This window comes from Helicoverpa armigera, chromosome 7 (genome assembly GCF_030705265.1).
Source record: "Helicoverpa armigera isolate CAAS_96S chromosome 7, ASM3070526v1, whole genome shotgun sequence".
Taxonomy (NCBI): domain Eukaryota; kingdom Metazoa; phylum Arthropoda; class Insecta; order Lepidoptera; family Noctuidae; genus Helicoverpa; species Helicoverpa armigera.
Genome location: NC_087126.1, coordinates 9,160,775 through 9,182,107, shown reverse-complemented (window position 1 = coordinate 9,182,107; position 21,333 = coordinate 9,160,775). Strand labels below are relative to the sequence as shown.

At 34.4% G+C, this 21,333-nt stretch overlaps 1 protein-coding gene across 1 annotated transcript in view; it reads right to left on the bottom strand.

The window, feature by feature from the left end:
- Positions 1 to 19,565, bottom strand: part of LOC110373011 (uncharacterized protein) — a 58,685-nt gene extending 39,120 nt beyond the window's left edge. The window contains exon 1 of the mRNA XM_064035492.1: positions 19,227 to 19,565. The gene's annotated coding sequence lies outside the window, so the exon portion shown is untranslated. The remainder of the gene's footprint in view (positions 1 to 19,226) is intronic.
- Between the last annotated feature and the right edge of the window lie 1,768 nt (positions 19,566 to 21,333).

Here is a 21,333-nt window from a genome sequence, read left to right as displayed (position 1 = left end):
TTATTGGAATTTAATGATTCTTACTCATTAATGATGATGTCGTAAGACTCGCTATTCTTGAAAGAAGATATTGAACATTGGTCATCAATAGTTTTTTTTTTTGTCAATATCAGAATCTTTTGTTCAATGTTTGATCAATCAATTCATAGCATTTAAAACAATCAATAAACATGTGTCTGATAACAAATCAATTCCTTTTCTCGACGGGAATAAAACTAGGAATAAGAACTCATTTCTACATCCAGTGAACACTAAAAAGGTTTGCTTTCAAAACTCTTCAGTCCACAGATTCACAAGAGAACTTTCACAACATAGTGCAGTAGTTGTCTTTGCATAAACGTACGGCATTTACTAAGTGCTGACTGCAAATATGTCATAGCTGGTACTACATGCTGCACTGAAGTACAATATAGCTTGGTATACCTTGTTGGTGTACCTCTATTGGCGCCAAATATTTGCAATTCTACGCCGAAAAGTTCTATAGCGGACTCTTTCGCTTGACCACTTAGTAACTTTTGCGTTTTCACAGAAAACCTTTTCTGGTTTTAACCTACTAGAAAAGCACTATTTCTCTAAAGAATAGGCCGAAATGAACTTAATGGTACACAGACGACAGTGTCTCCTGCTGTACATTCGACAAAGCTACGATACAAATATTGGTATGTTGGCTTATTGGTACATCTGAATGTTGGTATGTTGGCCCCACAAACCTTCTGTTTACCTTGTCAACTGCAAACACTGAATTATGAGCACCACATTTTAAGCGTGAATTATTAAAACAACAAAGTGTATAAAAGCAAAACGAATAGTTTCTAGACTTAATTGAATTTGTATGCGTTGACCTAATTAGTTTTGTTGAGGAATCTTAACAAACAGTATAAAATATATAATATATTTTTTTAATGTTTTGAAAAAAGTAGGATGTGTTATTTATTACATCATGTTAATTCAGATTTTTAAGACATTTAAAAATAAATGCAACGAAATAATGTATTTATGTGTGCAATAAAGAAAGAATAATAATAATAATAGAAGCATATTAATGTTTTATTTAATACAGCATTTCTCTTAAAAATAGCAACCTACAAATAAATCCTCTTTTTACGAAAAAGCTGTTCAGTACCTACTTATTTACAAACTATTTTTACAACATCAACACATTTACCAAGACCTACTTAAACAGCAGTTTTCTTTGCAAAATGTTAAAAACACACCTCAGTAAATGAAACCGGGAATGCTCAAAGATTTCACAAGATAGCATTAGGCGAGGACGCTTTGAAACTTAATTATAAGCTAACAGGTATAATTTGTTCGCCCTTAAAGTCATTTAATAAGTTTATAAGAGCTTCGAGTTGTTTCTATTGCTTTCAAAGATTTGAATTGAAGCTGGTTTTGATCCTCATGGATTTAAATAAGCGGTTTTCCAGCCTTCTTTGAAAGTTCTTTAACTGAACTGGAGGATACCTACAGAATAACTGTAAAAATATTATGTGTTCTTACGGCCTTGCTTATGTCTACATATTTTTTTTAACCAAAGACAGTCAATAGACTTTTAATCAGTTCTTTGCATAAGTAACTTCGTTCATTCCTGTGATAAATCATTTATACATATTCAATCGTAAATATTACGAACTCGAAGTTTACGAATCGCTCATAAAATGTACATATCTGTAAAGCTTTGAATCCTATCACCGTGAATATAATTTACCTTTCAGATAAAGATAGATTCTTTGAGCTTTAGAGCGAGCAATTTCCGTCTTAGATATAACTATTTTCTTTTATTACTTTAAACTAATGCTACTTTGAATCTTCTTTTCTTATTAAGAAAGCATCTTATCCATTGAATTTGCAACAAGCTTTCAATGCGTTATATAAGAATAATTCTTGGTTTATTGTTACAATTTAACGTTTTATAACATAATGTGTCTATTATTAACCCAGGTTAGATATTACTGCGATACTGTTAGGCTGTATGTTGTAATCTTACGCATGTTAGTGTCACAAACACTGATAGGTAAATTATAAGCGAGCATGCTCCACCTTTGACCATCACAGTTGACATCTACACTAACCATCAGGTGAGCCGATACCGCCCATTGGGATTCATTTTAAAATACTATAATTTTAGCAAGAATAAGAACAAATTACTATATAGCACCTAAATTATCCATTCATCTTAGCTACAGTACCGTACCATCTACAAAATTAGCCCACCTTTACCAAATGCCTACAAGTATAACTGTGGCGTACCGCAATTGTAACGGTCTCCACAATTATCCGACCAAGCATAAATGTCTCCAATTAATGTCACAGAACAAGGAATTAAACAATACTTCGTAAATTATCCATTTAACAATATATTGTACGTTTTACGAGCAATTATGGAGGCTGCGGCAGTATTATATTCCAATATGGGACGACAACTAGCTTTACCAAATAGGGAAATGATGGCAAGCATTTCTTAACGGAAAGTCTAGAAACTGAAGAATAGAAAGGAAGATTAGCTTGGATTGATCAGTCAAAGCTAATAGGCAATTTTATTGTCTTAATTTAATTTTTTAATTTTTTATACGGGACTGGACACGCTTTTAGCCATGACAAGTGTCCCAACCTTCGATCAAGTAGTGATCAAAAACCACATCTCAACTTCTTCATAACTCTTGTTTCAAATAGTAGGTATTACATCTACCTTCAGCTATAAACCCTAAAATATAAGATCAACCTATCGAACCTATCCACAAAGGACGATGGGCGTTTTGGTACCCTGTCCAACAGTGTTGATTCTAGTACCATTGCGTAGGTCTTGGCAAGGCAAAAAATGTTTACTATGACGACTAGTCCCAAATCCTTGTCCGTTTCGCGTGACATCGACTAATAGACTGTAATGTTCAAAAATCATCAACGTAGATGTAGTTCTTAAATCCAACTGTATTGAATAAAAATTGGTATAGAAACAAAAAAACTGGAATTTGGCCTGCTTAGAATGTTTGCCTGCCGACTGCTTTAAAAAAAGGACCTAGCAAACCTTTGCTGTTCACGCAGAACTAGCTTATGTATTTGATGAAAGTCTTTCAGTATCTACAATCAAAAAGTTGAAAAGTCAGGAGACGATGTTTATATAGTACATACTACGACTCAATCTTGCTCCTCAAGAGTTTCTGAGATAATTATGAATTTCTGCTTAAAAAAAGATGAATAGAAATGTTTTGAACTTTTGTCAAATCAGATGACGATTGTGTTTCCGTAGTATGACTCCATAGACTATTACAACCTTTAGATTATAACAGAGTGTATCTCAAACAATGTACGATGTCTATTAACTGAGTTTAAAATTGTTACACTGACAACATATGCCTCTTAATGAATTTGCATATATGGATGACATACTTGTTGCTATGTCGATTCAATTTTTATCATTACTCGGATCGGACAGCTAATTGAGGCCAGCCCCATAGTTTTTATTATTCATCACGTAAATACCTTTCTAATGATATATCATACGTTACTGTTGGAGCGGGTACCAAATCCCATACAAAGTGCCCATTGTCCAAACTCCTTTCAAATCATTCTAAAAAAAAACAATTGAACATCGATTGTAAGTTCAATAAAACAATACCAGAAGAAGTGGTCCAATCTGCACGCAGCTTCGTCGCGGGGCACCGCAGCATAACGGTGCTTCAAGACAATTAGCTAACCGTGAATGACTGCCAATTAACTTCATAGCTATAGCTTGTACACCATCGTATTGAGTGCTGTCACTAGAAATGTGCAATTGATACGGAGTTAATAACTATTAACTATCTTACTCGTATCGCTAGGGAACTTCTTTGCGTATCCGGATAAAGGTAGCAGTATTATCATTTCTAGATTCACAATTTTCTTTATCTTAAATCATCCGTTCAGCCGTTGTCGAGAAAGCGATTATCAACAACTGAAACTCAATTTTACATTGGTGTGAGTTAAAAAGGACATACAATGTAAAACTACGTATAGATACATAGAGTATGAAGCAAGTAAGCTATGAAATGATAATATACCCATACCTATTGTATTATTGTTACAAGCAATGTAGAAATAATATCGAAATATTTGCTACGTTAACTCATGATGGATAGATCTGTTGAGTGATGTCTTAGAAATACTTTTAGGTTAAGTGTTTTGGAAAAAGGTTATTTCACGTTTGCAAGTCTGAAAGAAATTGCTATACAGGTTCCACTACTTTTTCTATTCAGGGGAGTGTGTCTAAAATATCATATCATAATTATGTAACTAAACAAAGCTATCCAAACAAGGATAATAAAGGCCGAATATTAAATATATTTCGTGGAAACAGTGGGAAACATGATTAAAGCAAGAAATCGATATAAAAATAGAATTCAGAATTCTTGGAATCATGACAAACAATCAGCTAAATATAGAATCACTCAAAGATTAATTATTAAAAATTATCCAAAGCGATAAATAAATATCACTTCTATGAAAGTCAAGGCAAAGCTAAGTGCCTCACTTTTTCTCATTTCTCTTGAACACTAAATATGCAAATGGTATTAAAATAATATTCCTGAGTAGAACATTTTTATATTAAAGATGTTTTGATAGCATTCCTTGAAAGCCTTACCTATCAGTTAATTGAAAATGTAATCTAAAGTTGAAAAATAACACTCACCACTAATGTTTTAAGTCGTATACAAATACATATTACAAAAAATATATGAAATATTAATGTGTAGGTATATGTTTTTAGGTTTTACATCAAAACTATAAAAAACAATCATATTTCTTCTAAAAAACTTTTCGATATTTCTGTAAACCTCGTGTACTATCCATTTACTCCTCGTATCGCGATACCAAAGATATTTCCTCGTCTCTTAATGATGCAAGCACACGCAGTATTATTGCATCGCACGCAATTGCAGTGTCATGGCTGATTTTATTGTAAAAAACTTCACTGTCAATGGCCGTGTTGCGTCTGTGTTCGTTTTACTAGAATGATACTCGGAAACGAGACTGGCAGGCATCGGAATATGTTTTAGAGAAAAACATGATTATGAGATAAGAAAGTGTTTATCTTTTTACTTAAACTACAGAAAATAATGCTTAAGATAATAAGACTTAAGTGCCAAAAGAAGTACGCTGGAATCAAAATACCTAATATGCAAACACAAAATAGTCACAATTTCGGCGCTGCCCTAAGCTTAATTACATAAATCTGATTGCCAATTCTGGGTAAATTCCTCAATCATTATTGAAATCTGTGTGACTGGCGAAATCATTGATAGCATGATTGAATTCCTAACCAATTCTTAATGTTTACGAGCCCTTCGCAAATCGAGCCTTTAGGCAAGTCATGGCTCCAACATTTTAATCACCAGCCAATCATTGGATTTGAATCCGAGTTTTTGCACGAAGTCAGATCTCACGTGACTTTGAGGCTCCGTCAAAATCCACGATCAGTTTATTGTTTTTCTAGTTTCTAAAATAATGGTGGCCAGTAATAAACGAGATTTTTATTTACAAAACCAGGACGAGGTAAAACAAATTAGGACAGAAAGCTGATAATTTTATTTGTTTTTCATAATTGAAACAAAGAATGTTATTGTTTTCCGTATTTCTGTGATTACCGGTTTCTTTGAAACCCACGGGAATTTATTAAAAATAAACTTCAGATTTTATTGCACATACTTTCGTTGAAATAAATAGTATGAATTTCAGTACTTGACGTCTCCAACTGCACATTACTTTACATAGTATTTCATACGTCGTCACAGAACTATTTCATTTCCATTCAGAGCGCGGCGAGTGGTCGGTATGTATGTCAACCTTGCTTTACCCACTGCACTAATGACTACTCGTGTTACATTTGAACTTACTGCAACTTACTGGCTTCTTAATTGACTTCCTTGCTCACCTGGTTTCTGAGAGAAATTATATTTTAGGTCGCAATTAGGAATGGCGTTTCTAAGTTTTACTTTATATAGAGGTTGCAATTTTAATTAAGATTATTCTGGATGCAATTAAAGTATTTGTAAGATCTTCTGATTAGATTAGAGCTTTTATTTATTTTTGTAAATCAATTATTGAATAGTTCTGCACGAATTAAAGTCCAATAATAATTCTCTTGCAATTTCGCTTAGTGCTATAACATTAATTTAAGTTTAATATTACCGATCTATCTAACTCAAAGAAATATTTTATCTCAATAAAATACAGCACTATCACGATAAACTCAATTAAACTCATATTTCATAGTTTAACAAAATCTGGGCTAGCTTTCAAAACAATAATGTACAAGCAAACGCTATCTCATTTTATTTAGTCACGAAGTACTAATCTAATTTCTAACTAAGCTTTCTCTATTTAATCTAAAACATTATCTTTAATTGTAGGACCTTTTAAAATATGAAGCATTAATTTTAAAAAACAATGGGCGTTTCTTCTTTCCATCGTGGCATTTTTCTGTCTGACTATATTTAGCATAAATCATAAACTTTAACTAAACAGCATGTTCTTTGACGAATGGGCCAAATTGAATGACATAACAGTAAAATTGTGACAAAAATTTTACCCGAACAATATTTCACCGATATTCTTGGGTCAAGAAGTCTGGAAACGACCTGACCCATGCTTCTATTCGATTAGATCCAAACCTATACCTATCGAGGGACACTACATATGCATAGATAGAATCTATGTACCGGAGATTTGCAATGCAAGATTTTTTGTGCCTTCTTAGCGAAGAAAAGAAAATACATAACAAGACATGCAAAGGTTAAAAAAGTACAAAAATACTCGTAATGTGTCATCTATAAAATCTCCAAAAATATAATAGAATCTGATAGCTTACTCTTAACTAAAAAATAATGATACCTAGTTATCAAAACAACGTTATATTGTTCATCAGTCTATGCAAACAGCTGGTACTAATGTGGACTATGCGGTCGAAAAGTTTGACGCTCAAATAGGATTTAGTTGAACTACCGCGGTTAAACGAACTGGTGAATTTTACCTCGTTTGCAAACTACGGGAACTGTGCCCCGATATATTTTTGTTCCTAGAATTTTGTGGTGTTATTATCCGCTTTCTGCATTCGTAGAATAATGATTATTTTTTTATAAACAACGGAAATGGAAAATGGCCAGTTATTTTATTATTGTTCAATATTTTTATAGACAAATAAGTTCTTTATTCGGAATTGGACCCATTGATGAGTGATATGGTTGGAAGCCTGACAAGCCACACGGCTCAGGACTCAAAGGTCCTTTGAGTCGCAGAAAGCCAGATATTTTCAGAGGATAGTCAGATTTTTGAACAGCAAGCTTTCCAAGAAAAGTGTCCATACAACAGAAAACATGACATGACATTATGTGAGGGACTGGTGATGACATCAAAGAGTAGGAAGTGTGATAGAAAAATACAACCGTATTGTATTTTTCTATCACTGGTTAATTTGGTTTTTACTGTGACTGCCGGATTATTCGAAAGAGCTACCACCGGATTCTTACACAAATAGCTCCAGAAGGAACATGGTGAGTTTTATTCAATAAAGTATGACACTCCCTCACGCTGCAACCACAGTGGAAGATGTCACTTAATGATACCAACAATAAAATTCTATTTCCAGAAAAAAAACACATATTTTTCTCTCCAACACTCATTCACTGATTCTAGCAAGAAAAACCCCTTGGCAACATCATAAAGTCTTTACCCCCGGCTGAAGGAAATGAAAGGGTGAAAAAAGAAAAACAGGTGACGGGAAGAGCGCAGACTTGATAACTGAATCAACACCTAGAGATGCAGCGAACTGGGAGGCGGTAATGACGACCTACTAACTAAATTGGATACTGAATAGGGAATACTGTTTTCTTCTTCTAGTTTTTTTATCTTGTTTTTTTATGTGCATAGTTAAGAGCACAGCGTTAGTTTATATAGAAAATAAATAAAGATTTTTAAGTTATTTTTGCTTGAAAAAATAAGTCTTTGTTAATCTTTTTTTTTTCGACGTTAAAAATCATCAAATGATCCCTCCCGCTGTGAGTTAGCAGCGGTGAGGGAGTGTCAGACTCTTACTGACTAAAAAAAAATATTTTGAGTAATAAACTCTAAGTTTTCTTCTTTATTTATTGTTCGGTATTTATGTAGGTAAGCTTTGTTTTCATTTTGCCTATTTACAAATTAAGTGTACATAAAGGGATTACAATATTTTCGTGAGAAATAAACCAACTGTCTTCTAAGCGTTCTTAGAAAAAATATAGTAAACATAAAAAAATAAGAAAGAAAAAATATTCTCGTAATAGACGTTTTCTTTCATAATCTCGTTATTTCTAAGGAGATGATATCTCATTCATGTTTATAGGGGTCTTCTAATATCCGCAACATGAAAGATATCTTCGATAATGAAAGTGTGGATACAATGACACTTGACACACAAAACTTGATCCCCACTCAACAGCTTCGATACACACGATATCCTAACATCGATACGGTAATTGGAAACAACAGTATCGATATAAAAAATCGATTTGAAAAATGTGAGTGTAACGGTAATGAGAACGATTGTTTACAAACATAATTAGATGCTAAATGGTAAGAAAAAGTCGCGTATATACAATGGGTGTGAGTGTGTTTAATTAATAAGTAACAGTTATTGTTTCACAACGGATAACTGTGTGGTTATAAGGTAATGACCGGGCGGAATCATTCCCACGGCAGTCCGCAATTTAGATGGCGTGCATCCGAAAATGCCCGATATGCTCCGATGACTACGTACAAATACTTTATTTTTATCTCAGTTCGTAAAGTCTGGGAAAGAATACAACTGGTTGTTTTTTCGCTGGCTCAAGTGTTTTCTGTGATGGAGCGAGCGATTCGTTTGACAAGTGACAATAGCAGATGTTCGCGACAAAGTTCGATGAGGCTCGTGAATTGGAACGTAAACCTGTTGAATTTTTACTTAAATTCTGCTGCGTGAGAATAAATAGATTTATTTTGGGGATTGATTGTTTGAGGATAATAAGACAAGGTAAGCTTTTTCACGATTTGGATGAGTTTTCAAGATTGGTTAAAAACAAAGTAGAGCTACAGTTTTGTTCCTTACAATAATTTAGGTACTATGCAGATGGCTAGTCAGTAGTAAAACCTGTGGACAAAGCAACTCTTTAAGTGTAACAAGTACCGTAGGTTTGGAGACTAAGCATCTGTTTTGTTCAAACAAAATGTTTAAAGAAATGTTTTCTTAGCTTTTTGACATAATTCTCCTTGCATACCTACCTATGCGAAATTTTCTCTTTGTAATATTACCTAAGTAGGTATTGGGCTGAAAACAAGGTTTTTTTTGTAAAGATGTTTCTCATATACGGCTTATGTGTGAATATTCACATGCCGCTGTTTACGATGTTTGTTTAAACCTTCCCTGCATTCTGCTTAAAATTTCATAAAAATAAATTGATGTTTTGTTTTATGCACGGTGGTGGAAAAATATAAAAAATACAAAATAACCTTCGTTATCTAAACAAGTATTTCTTTAATCCTGTAAATCAGATAACTTCAGAACTTCTAACAAAACATAATTTATTATTAAAAATAAATTCCAGAAGAAAATTACCTAGGAAACGATAGTTTTTGTTACAAAAGTATATTTGCAAAGAGCATAATAAATGCGAGTTGTTAGTTCGCAAACTAGAAGTGCCCTCTGATAAAAAAATATCATCTAGTATTAATGACGTCTGCGGCACTATTGAAAGTTAAGGCTAGAACACATTTACTTGTTTTGTCTCTAGAAAAACTTTTACATTTCGTTTGTTTAACTACTGGATTGAACACAAAACAATTTTGGTGAACGACTTAATTCCAGTTCTACCTACGTCGAAACAAGTCATTACAGAACCACGGAATTCGAGATTTCGCTAATCAATTCCAGCCAGTCACCGCTCAGCATTTCCACTTGAAAATGGAACCATTTGAACGGAATTCAAAACTGGAACGATTTAGAAGGTACGACATATGGCTGGTGTATGTAGGTCCTTACCGCAGAGCTGAGCCCGAGGGTTCGTACCATAAACACGCCTCGCCTGGACTTTTTGCTCACTCGAGAAAGTCATTACTGCTTGTACGTGTTTTCATTATAACTCCGATGCGCCGAGCCGTTTGTAACTAATAGTTGCTTTATTGACTGAGCACTGTAAGACTAGTAACGCTTTTTAAAACATTTTCTTCTAGCTTTATTATCGGTTTACTTAGTTGTTTGCCGACCATGAATTAGAAGATAAATGACTTACGATACATTACATTCGAAGAAAAAGTAATGCTTTTCCACCTCAAATACTAGCTAACGAATTGTAAAAACTAGATGTTCAATACCAGCAGCTTCATAAAGACTTATAGAAGAAATAAATAGTAAATACAATTTCTAATTCAAACTTTTCAGTGTGGCCTTCGTTAGCGACGGGACATCTCTCGGACAACCCGATTTAATTAACTGGCAACTCTCAAAGAACTATCTGGTTACATTTACATGTCACATAGGTGATTAAATCTGCATGTATGAGAGAAAACCTTTATCTCAAAGGGCTTCACCTCGATCTGATTTCTTTGATCATTCAAATGTGGACATGAAATATTTCTGTCACTATCTGCGAACATACAAAGGGGATCTAACAAAATCTTTTTGATATTTTTCATAACTAGTACTCCCGGGATATTTTCGTTGAATATGTTTTTATACGGCGAAATTATTCTGAATATGTTAGGATAATGTTTTGCGATTGTGCTTTAGGCATTACGTTGGGACGATAAGTGGATAACAGACATAAATAACGGTTTTATTCTGAGAATAGAGGAACAAATTATTACTGTAAGTAATGATATCTTGTTAAAATATCCTTAAGGATACCTGACCCTACAATATAGGTACATATCTTATTACCATAACAAAGACTACTAAGATAACACTATTGTTCCACCATAATACCCATATTCCCATTGGTTTCCCCATATACCCACTGATATACGTATTAATACTGAAATGGGATTACGGACTGCAATCCAATATTGGCCGTGTCGCCTTATCAGGTATTCCGACGGTAAATTATTGGCACGTCTTCTAGATAACAAATTCGTCGTACATGTCCGTTGGGAGGCTGCGATATTGACACCGTAATTACTATAGACGTTGTTATTCTATATACTATTATTTATGAGGCTGTTGACGAGTTAAACAGTAAGAAATGAATACAGACAGACATGTGTTGCTGGGGTGTTTGTTGCGCCACTTTCTTCCTAGCAAAACACATAGGAATTTGTAGAGCGGTCATTTTGGGAGCTGTCTTTTAAAATTTTTGACGTTTAAAAAGGGCTGTTTTGCAGCCAAGTTTGAATAAATGATTTTGAGTTTGAGCTTTGATTTCTAAATAATACATTTTTTTTTTATCTCCAGTACTACAGAAGTATTTTGATATAGGGCACAGGCGACCAACGATATGAATAACAAAATAGTGCTTAATGTTCTCGAAGGTACCAAGCTGGAAGCTTTGTACTTACTAAGGAGTATTTAAGTGCGCGCTTAGCATACTAATAGAGTCAGCGTATTTCAGAGATGCATGGCGAAAATTCTTCTTTTTTAAAACGTATTTTACGGATTTCCTACTTCATCATTCAGAAATCTAGATCTTTTGCGAAGTTGGTTTATATGATATAGTACACAAATAAAACGATAATGATTTCATTCAACTATAAGTTTGGCTGATTAAACAGTTTACAATGCGTTTAAAAAACAAAGGAATAAATGAAAGTGTCATCCTGCAAAACTGACATGAAACACGATTCTCAAAGCTTCAATTGTTTCACAAACCCGAGAGCCGCGCTATCGATGATGGCACAATAAAATTAAGTGAACACTGTCCACGAGTGTAACACAACCCGAAATACCGAAATATAGCACAACGGGATCCGTGATTGACAAAAACCCGAAGCTTTCGTCCAAAGCCAACATTTGTCCGGCAAAAAAATAAAAGAACAAAACATAACTTGTCGGTTATTTAACTTTGGTGTGAAAGAACTCACGACTATTTTTATCTCGTTCCAATGATAAGTATAAAACTAAAAAAAGTACATTCGTGATTCGATTACCACGATTATTGAGTCGACTTTTATGTGCGGCTACTTTTTTTACTTACAAATGCATACTTCGATGTCTATATAATTTTACGCCGGCTAGGGTTGGAGAGAATTTAATTTCGAATCGTAACTCGAAGCGTTCGGTGTTCAAATATTTACATAGCATTACAATAACCTTTGGCATTTGAAATCATAGACTGGCACCCGTTCGCGTTGGAGTTTAGGGGTGCTTCAAGTTCTTAATGTTTAATGTGGTTCAGTAGTGTTTTATGTCACCCGCCAGCCCTAAGCTACATAGCAAAGGCTGTAATGTGTATCGGAGTGTGGAAGGACACAAAAAGGATCTATTTTTCTCTTTCTATCGTCAGGAACCAGCCGGGCCACTTTTATCGCTGTTTTACTGTTTGCAATTTAACTTGAAGCGTTAAACTCAACGCGGGCGAACAAACAACAATAATAATCACATTTTAGCATCAATGTGTGTCAGTTTTAGTATAGAAAATTTGCTACAACTTCATTTAGTGTGGAAGTCAAACTCATTTTATAAGCTTTCAATAGTTCGTCTCTACTGATTAATTAAAAAGAAAAGTACTTTCTGAACGATTAGAGAAAAATATATAAAAGGATAAAATGCTTTCCGGCTAACCTCAATGTTCCTAAATAATAAAATTAACAGAGAATTAAACAATGAACCTAAAAACAATAAGATTCCCCGCCTGTAGGCTTTATTTCGATACCTGAAACCCAATACTCCGGACCAATTAGTTAATTGAACATAAATAATAAGAAGTTCAGACTTTCAAAACCGACGAATTATATTTTATTAAGAAACCTTTTCCAGAAAGGTCGACAATGAGGACCTTAAAATTAATAGATTCACGGAACCCCAAAGCTCGGGATGGAATGAAAATATTACGATAATGCTGTATATGGAACACAATCATACGCCTCAACAATCCCGATAAGAAAATAAAAAAGCTTAGAAATGAATTGGACACATAAAAATGATATATAAAACCCATAAAAAATAACGTCCAAGGATAAATCGTACCCTCAGAATGGAATATATTCAGTGAGAACCATGGAGTTTGTATAGATTTTACGATGGTCGGTAGAGCAATTTGTGGGCTACATCCTACGGTATAAATTATGATATTGGAAACCTGTCAAATCTATGAAAGTCCGCAGACCGTTAGAGTAGTGACCTAATTTTTATATAACCTGCAATGCAGCTATAACTTACATCACTATTTTTACACAAGAATAACGTAATCTTGAAAAGTGTTGATGAAAAAGTTCGTCTTCAAGTTTTTGTCTATGATAATAGTTATTGTTATATGAGGAACGGTATATTCGTGTGAGAATCAAAGTTATGGCCTTTAAAACAAGGATGGCTATTGATTTTAATAATGAGAATTTTATAGCCTTATAAACTACACAACTATACAAAATGTTTGTTTCAGACAATTTGTAAACTTCATAAAGTCTCTTCAATTCAGTTCAAAATTAATGATTTGATCGCAATATTTTCTCACTAAAAACATTTAGTTCAATACGTTTAAACGCCTCGCATGACCATAACCTACCTCAATACTATAGTTTCACTGCGAAGGTTGTAGTAACCACGAGTGCATACAAACTTGTTATGTGCAGTCCGGTCATAAATACACAAGCAACTTGACTCTCTTCCTATTTTAGCTGCATAATACGATCAGTCGAACTGTGGTCGAACTGATGGAACCGTTGTGTTTAGTCAAAGTATTGCACTACCAAATTGAAAAGGTATGAAAGTTGTTAGACCATTAATGATGGCGACTGTACAATGACCAAGTTGGAGTTCGACACATGAGTTCGTGACCGTTCGATGTCTATTGTGCAGACTGTTCAATGTCTTGAGTAGGATAGTTTCTTCTTGTCTTTTTTATTTGTATGTGAGGTAAGACTTATGTTAACGACCGTACTTTGGACACGAATATCTGGCTGCAAAAGTATTCATTTGTAAAAATTGTAATATAACTTCCACTAGTAACGCTGATCAACTAGTAATTATCAATATCGATATACCTAAATGCAAAACTATTATCAACATGATATCACTTTTAATAGTCCTATAGTCTTTTGTTAACATCATATTGGCTAAGGAAGTTCAGAAAACCCCTTATGAAAAAAGTATTTGAGAACCAAATTCCGAAAAGAAAACTCAAATGATTCCTCTATCATTTTTACCTCCACTCTAGAAGCAGTTCCCTTTAAACTGGCTTTACTGACCCATAAAACGTAGGTATCCTTTCATTTTTGAGCACTTTGCACTCCCGGTAAAAGCCCGTGCATCTTTCACTTTCCGCCATCGTAAATGGTACATATGCAGGTAAGTACTAGCTTTTACGACAAAGGTTTATAGCACGGAGGTACTATTACATACTATTGTTCTAAAATCGAAGGTTCCATAAAGAATATAGCACTTTGAGGCTTGATACAAAATATGATTGTCAACCTCTTTTATGGTGAGATTATTTGATGTGCGTTGTAGTAAAGCTGAGTGAACGGTAGCTTATGGTGGACCTTGAGATAAATTGAAGAATATCAGGCTAAGGTCTTGTGAAGATGACAATCGGGTCAATTTAGTACATACGATTGTGTTTTGTTTATTTATGACTAGTGAGTGTATTGTATTGTAAGCTCTACAGCTTACAATGACTTTTGTTTTTTACAAGAAAGCTTCATGATGATGTAGATACTTTTTTTCTATGCCAATGGTGTCTTGTTCAAATCGCCTTGTTGTTTTAGTAAAACCAAATACCTATGTCAGTCAACTTATCGATGTATTAGGTGGATCAACAGTCACAAAGCTATAAAAAGAAGAACAAGAAAACACCCAATGCGTTGCAAACTCAATCCTACACCGTTGTCTTTAAAACAAAGTGCGAAACAAACAAAAGAGTTTCCATAAGATCCGAGTTCCTAAACATGAGCTGGAAAAGACACTTTTATACCGAGAGATTTTCTTTAAGACACAGTATGGACAAACTTCTATACAGGAGGAGTTTAAGGGTCCGTTCAGACAGACCGGCTCGGAGAGCATCGGCGCTCATTTTTCTTTTCACACAGATCGGAATCGGCTCCGATCGGCTAAAAGAGCATGCAATCGGAGCCAAACGTCTGCAAGACCGAAAAAGAAAACGCGATCGGAGCCGGTCGGCTCCTCTTTTTATTTCACACCGGGGCGCCTGCAGCATTCTTAATGACAAAAGCAGTGCACTTGCAAAAATAAACCTCACTACAAATACTAAGTAGTCGATTTTCAACGTGTTAAGAATTTGCTCTCCTCTCCAAGCTGGTCTGTATGAACGGACCCTAAAGCTTAGGACTCACGAATCGTGACGTCACAGAATAGTACGTGATTCCAAAATATTTTCATGCTGTATATTCTGTAATGCAATCTGATGTTCACGATGTTTTCGCTTAGCTGGTGATCAGATTGCGGTGGTTGCGATACATCGGCGATGATAAAAATGTAGGTCGACTTTGATGTTACGTTACCTATTCTTTTCTTCCTAGATGTGGGGAAATTATGTCATAGATCACGCTTGAAATTGAGGTATCGAGCTTTTCTTAAGATTTTTTATCTGAAGCTCTGATGCAAGCACTACTGCTAAGCTCGGGACCCTACTGTTCTTAGAATAAGAGACTTTTTATTGGAATTTTTCTTCAAAAACATCTCATTAACAGCCCCCTTCTTCTTCCCATCTTGTTAATTTTACTAGGAATTCGTTGTTTCCGTATCGACTAAAACGAGACTTAACAGTAACTGACACTTCCGGGAAAGCAGGATACTTTTACACTTTAGATTTAGATTTTAAAATAGTTTTTCTCTACTAACAAAATAACCTTGTTTCCTGTGTGAAGAAAGATAGTCCAATCCAAAATAAAATCGACACATTCATAGAACACATTTTTTTTCTACCATAGAGAAATCGGACCAGTTTCAAGATAAACAATACAAAGGTTGGACAATGTTCTAATCCAAGGCTTTATAAAGGAGGTCTTAAACTTCGGTACGATAGCAAAACTTCTTGTGTAAGTTTCATACAATATCATAGAACATAGATCCTGATAATAAGCTAAGACTTCAGGATATTGTTAGCTTATCTGTGTAGTTGGGGTTCAAAATAATGAGGGTTTTCTAAAATGGCGTCCACGAGGTGGCAGCACCGAGGCGTCAGGTCCAAGTACCCGTCAAAGTGCTTATCTTTACTATGAACCGTGAACGATTTTAGTGATTTTTATTGTATAATTAAAGCACTGCATTAGTGTTTTACAATTACAGTTGAGTAGATAAAAAAACTAAATCATATTGTGTAAACAAATTCTAGTACGTTGCGTTATCTGCCGTTCAACGAGCTTTTCCTTAGTACCAGTGACTTTTGCACCCCTCTTTCTAAGCTCAATTTTTAGTTCGGAAAACTTATTCCAACCGTAGTCCATAATAAAATCAATAACACTTCCAATATAACAGAATTTCAATAAACAATTAGTTTGGACCCTACAATTCCATACTATTTGACAGCTGTTTGGACCAGACGCATACGTGGCGCCACCCTGTGGCAGAAAAATTAGAGAAAACCCTCATTGCATTGGTTATGAAAATGGCAGTTGAATAAGTTTGAGAAATGATGGCCTAATTAGATGTCATCATTGTGATATTGAAATAGCTTATTAGTATCCTATGTCCTATTTCTACTATAAATCCAAGTTTTATCCATATTTTGTCAGAACTTGTAGTTTATTCAACATAATGAAATATTAACTGTCACCTAAGACTAAATAGTAAGGCATTCAATCCAAGTAACATTCATGCCAATGTTAATTTGTTAAAACACTACCGAACCTTTCTTCATAACAATAACAACCGTTCCAAAAATTACAGCGATCGATCATCGCAAAAAGCATTATTAAACTATCGTATTTCCTCAATTGTATTTATCCGCGTGATTACAAATCTCATGTTAACATCAATTTATCTACATAAATTAGCTTTATATTAGTAGTATCAATATTATCATCATCTGACTAGCCTATTTCCCAAGTATATTGGGGTCGCCTTCCAGTCTAACCACATGCATCTGAGTACCAGTGTTTAACAAGGAGCGACTGCCCTATCTGACCTCCTCGACCTAACTGTTAAAGCTGCTGATTTTGTAGGGCAGGTTTACATTTTTTGCTTGTTTATTAATTTATTTCAATATCTTCAGTGATTTTATTTACCTTACATACCCGGACAACCAAATATATGCTAGTGCTATCAATAATTTATACCTCAATATATAACAGCAACAATAGTTCACACCGCAAAGTGCACAAGAAATAGGTCGTTGACTCAAACGGCTAGCAATGGACTAAAAAATGTTGTTTTTGAACGATCTTCGGTCACGACGGCACATACTTCGTGACTGTGTAATGGGTGTCTGCGAGAAATTGACAACAACTCTGGGCTTCAAGTACTGTTATTTTTTTAGGAACGAGTAACACATGACCTGATTTGAAGCCCAATTATGGTGGAAACAATTGAAGATTGTTGGTTTATTGATTGCTAGAGACTCTTCTTAGCTTTATACGACTTCTATTTTTATTTATAAGAAAAATTACATTTAATGGTCACCAAGACCATTAAACTTAGTTAGTTGAGTTAACGTTGCCGGTTAATAATAGCTCCTTGTATGATTATTGAAATAACAGTTTCCTTCTTATATTTCTGATACAGGTATCCAAATAACAAATAACGAAAACCTACTTTATTTACTCGCCTATCCCGAAAAATCAACAGCGTCAACAGTAATTAATTTCATTCCATAAATACATACTCATTCCATAATAACAGTCGTAACAGAAGCAAACAATTGAGCAGCATAACTTTGGAGTTACAAAAGTACTAGACTAGGCCTGAATTCTTCAGGGAGTAGAATACAGACTCGTACTAAGAAAACTTCAACGTCCCTAGCTAAATAAAAGTCTGGTAAAAAGTCTGAGATCAAAGTTCAGGCATAAGGCTCTATGCTCACGAGTTACAGTGTTTATGGTTCGTGACACTATAATGGACCTCCTTGCAAGTTCAACTTACAATGGAATGTGCTAGAAACATGCGTTTGCTCGTTTGTATTTCGAACTTTTGCTGATTTTCAAATGTTTCGTGTTGGTTCTCAGCTATTTTTAATTATTAGAAGGTGTGAAAATATTGTGTTAGAAAAAATACTAGGACACGATATTGTGGGTAAAGACTGTGTATCTGAGAATTTTCTCATGATACAAACAGTTTCTGTGAGCATATTAATTAAAAACAACGGTAAAACCTATAAGATTTAGTTAACGATATAGGAATTATTAAAAGCTTGTTATGAATATTTATTTACCATAGAACTACTGAACCCTTAAACATATATTCTAGCTTTCAATAAACTTAACTGCTTTTTAAAAACTTAAATATATGCAGCAAAATATAATTTCAACAAAGCGAATTAAAACTTCAAAGACATATAAAATTGCATTAAAATGGAACGAAACTCTACAGCGGTTACTTTGAAAGAAGTACCACAACAAGTTAAGTCTTAATTAAGCTCTTAGTAATTACAACGAAGTCCCTCTACTAACGCAATGTAATTATTTCAGCGCTCGAGTAATAACACAGCAATTTCATACCTATAAGAAAACTTTTTCAATATAGGCTATGAGGAAAAAAGTGTATAAAAATACAATCCTTCACAAAAATGTACGCCAAACTTTATCCTATCATAACTTCTTTGTGTTCCCGAATCAAAAAAGTTCTGGCCATCTAGAAATTTCTATTTCCCCTATGAGACATAAACGGACATAAAAATATAATGTATATCCGCCTGACGCTCTTCACAGAACGCATCCGTTGCAAACTTTTTTCAAAGCTCGGAAAAATAAAAAGTTTACAAAACAAATGAACTCGGTTTATGCTCAGTCTATGGTATAAAAACTTTAAGCACACAGATTTTATAAACTTTATGAGAGGTGTACAAATATAAAAAAATATAACTTATTTGTAACAATATTAATTTCAGTCATAATTCTAAATAAATATTTAAAAAACTTACCGGTATCAACACGATCGCTTGCAAAAAAAAAACTTCAATGCAAAGAGTTCATTAGAGCATTTTCAACTTTCGAACATAAATCACGAATATTCCCGCCTATTTTTAATGTCCAATAATATTTGAATTTAAATTCGGAGCGTCGAATGTCATGCGTGGTTCTGCGAGATCGGCGAGCGTGGGTCGCGCGCGCGGGCTCCGGCTACTAAAGGCGGCAACACACTGCGAACGGCGTCAGGCTGCGCCAGTGCCCCCTCCGGCTATCACTCTACTTTCGGTTATTCTCTCGCCTCCCTCGAGACAGAGACCGATTTATCACGGTGGCGTATCTGTGTTAGCTCCCAGACAATCCAGACACAACTCGAGGTTTGCCGTGCAATCTTTCTTATACAGATCTCACGTACCGCAAGAATGTACTTGTTGGTTCAAAGAAACGTCACTGACCGCATAATGTCGCAGATAATGAGTTTGGATGCAGACGAAAATTGTTCGTTAGCCCAAAAAGGCGATTTAGTTGCAATCGGGGCGGAGGCTTAGCGAAATCATTAATTATGTCAGATTGTTAACTGTTTCTTGCGTGACAGGTCGTTGACCTTTCCCACTGGTCCAGTTACAACTGTCCAAACATGTAAAACACTCATTAGTGTTAAACATTATATTCATAAACTATAATATACGAGTACATTAAGTTTTTGTGCTTAAGCTTGAAATCTGTTATTTATGGTTTCAATTACGAATTGTACATCGATCCTAAATAATCCTGAATTACGAGCGAGTTCATTACAACTTAAATTGTGAGCGTACTTCATAAATTACGATTAAGTTATTCGTCGAATTTACTTGCTCATGTTCACCGCATTATAATCGGATCCGTATCATCATTAACGTGGCTACACAATCATTAATTAAGAAAGAGGCGATCACGCTGCTAATATATTTATATGAGTATTAATAAATGAATGGACAACATGACCGGGCTGATTGGCGTCGGCCTAATTTCTTCGGTGCAAATGCTATTGTTATGTTGAGACGGACAGACGAAAGTAAATTTCTCCTAATGGGTCAGCCTGAATACATGGCAAGTGACCACATTGGTATGGTAAGGACGTTTGACGTGCACTTGTAAATACTAAACGTACTGACATATCAATTTGTGAAGTCATTGTGATTAATTAATTGAAGGAGGTTGAAGATGTTTTGAATAGTGTATCAAAGGGCTTAGAGTCAACACGAAAGAAAACAAATAAAATAAAAAAACTAAAGTAAAAGAACAGGCTGTTCCCCAAGGTTTCACCCACGCTCCGGGAGAATCACTTCCCGCAGCCGGTTAATCTAAAAACGGACTAATTATCTTTTCTACCAAAATATTTACGAAATTATGAGGTACCCTTTGCGAATCGTGAATGGAGCGCTTTAGTAGCACAGTACTCCTTTTTAATTACTAGCCGTAGTATTTTTTCCCTTTTATTTTATTCAGCAGTTTTTGTATCGTTCGCGTTGTTGTTATTTTTCGATAATTATAAAAGGCTCGGCGTTCTGCCAAATATTTTGCTCAAATAGATACAATTTGATGAATAGCCTTTCGAGTATAACAATTCATTTTATTGAAAAAAGTGTTTCAAGATTTATGATTTTATAGAGAGCTTTTTTGAAATATGATTAAGTACTTCTTATTATTTGAAGTATTATGAAGTATTAGAAGTTTGAATGTATCATAATTTCTAAACGGCAATACGTATAATAAAAAATCTGTAAATAAAGTATTTAATTTTACAAGGTAAACTGGTTAAAAAAGATTTAAAATTGAGTTTATTAACCAACGCTGTTAATACAGGTATACCTATAAATAGCAAGCTCTCATTAGAACAGGTCGCTATGGTTAAGTGGCTGGCTGTTCACAAACAAAAAAACAACGCTATCTATGTAAATAATCCTTACTAATATTATGCATACGAAAGTTGATACATAATATACCTACATATTCCCCCTTCACCCAAAAACTACCTAATGGATTTTAATGAACTACAACTATTTAGGTAAACTATTTAATGAATATAACAACAAACAACATTAACATAGCTTATATCAGAACAACATATACATAGATAGA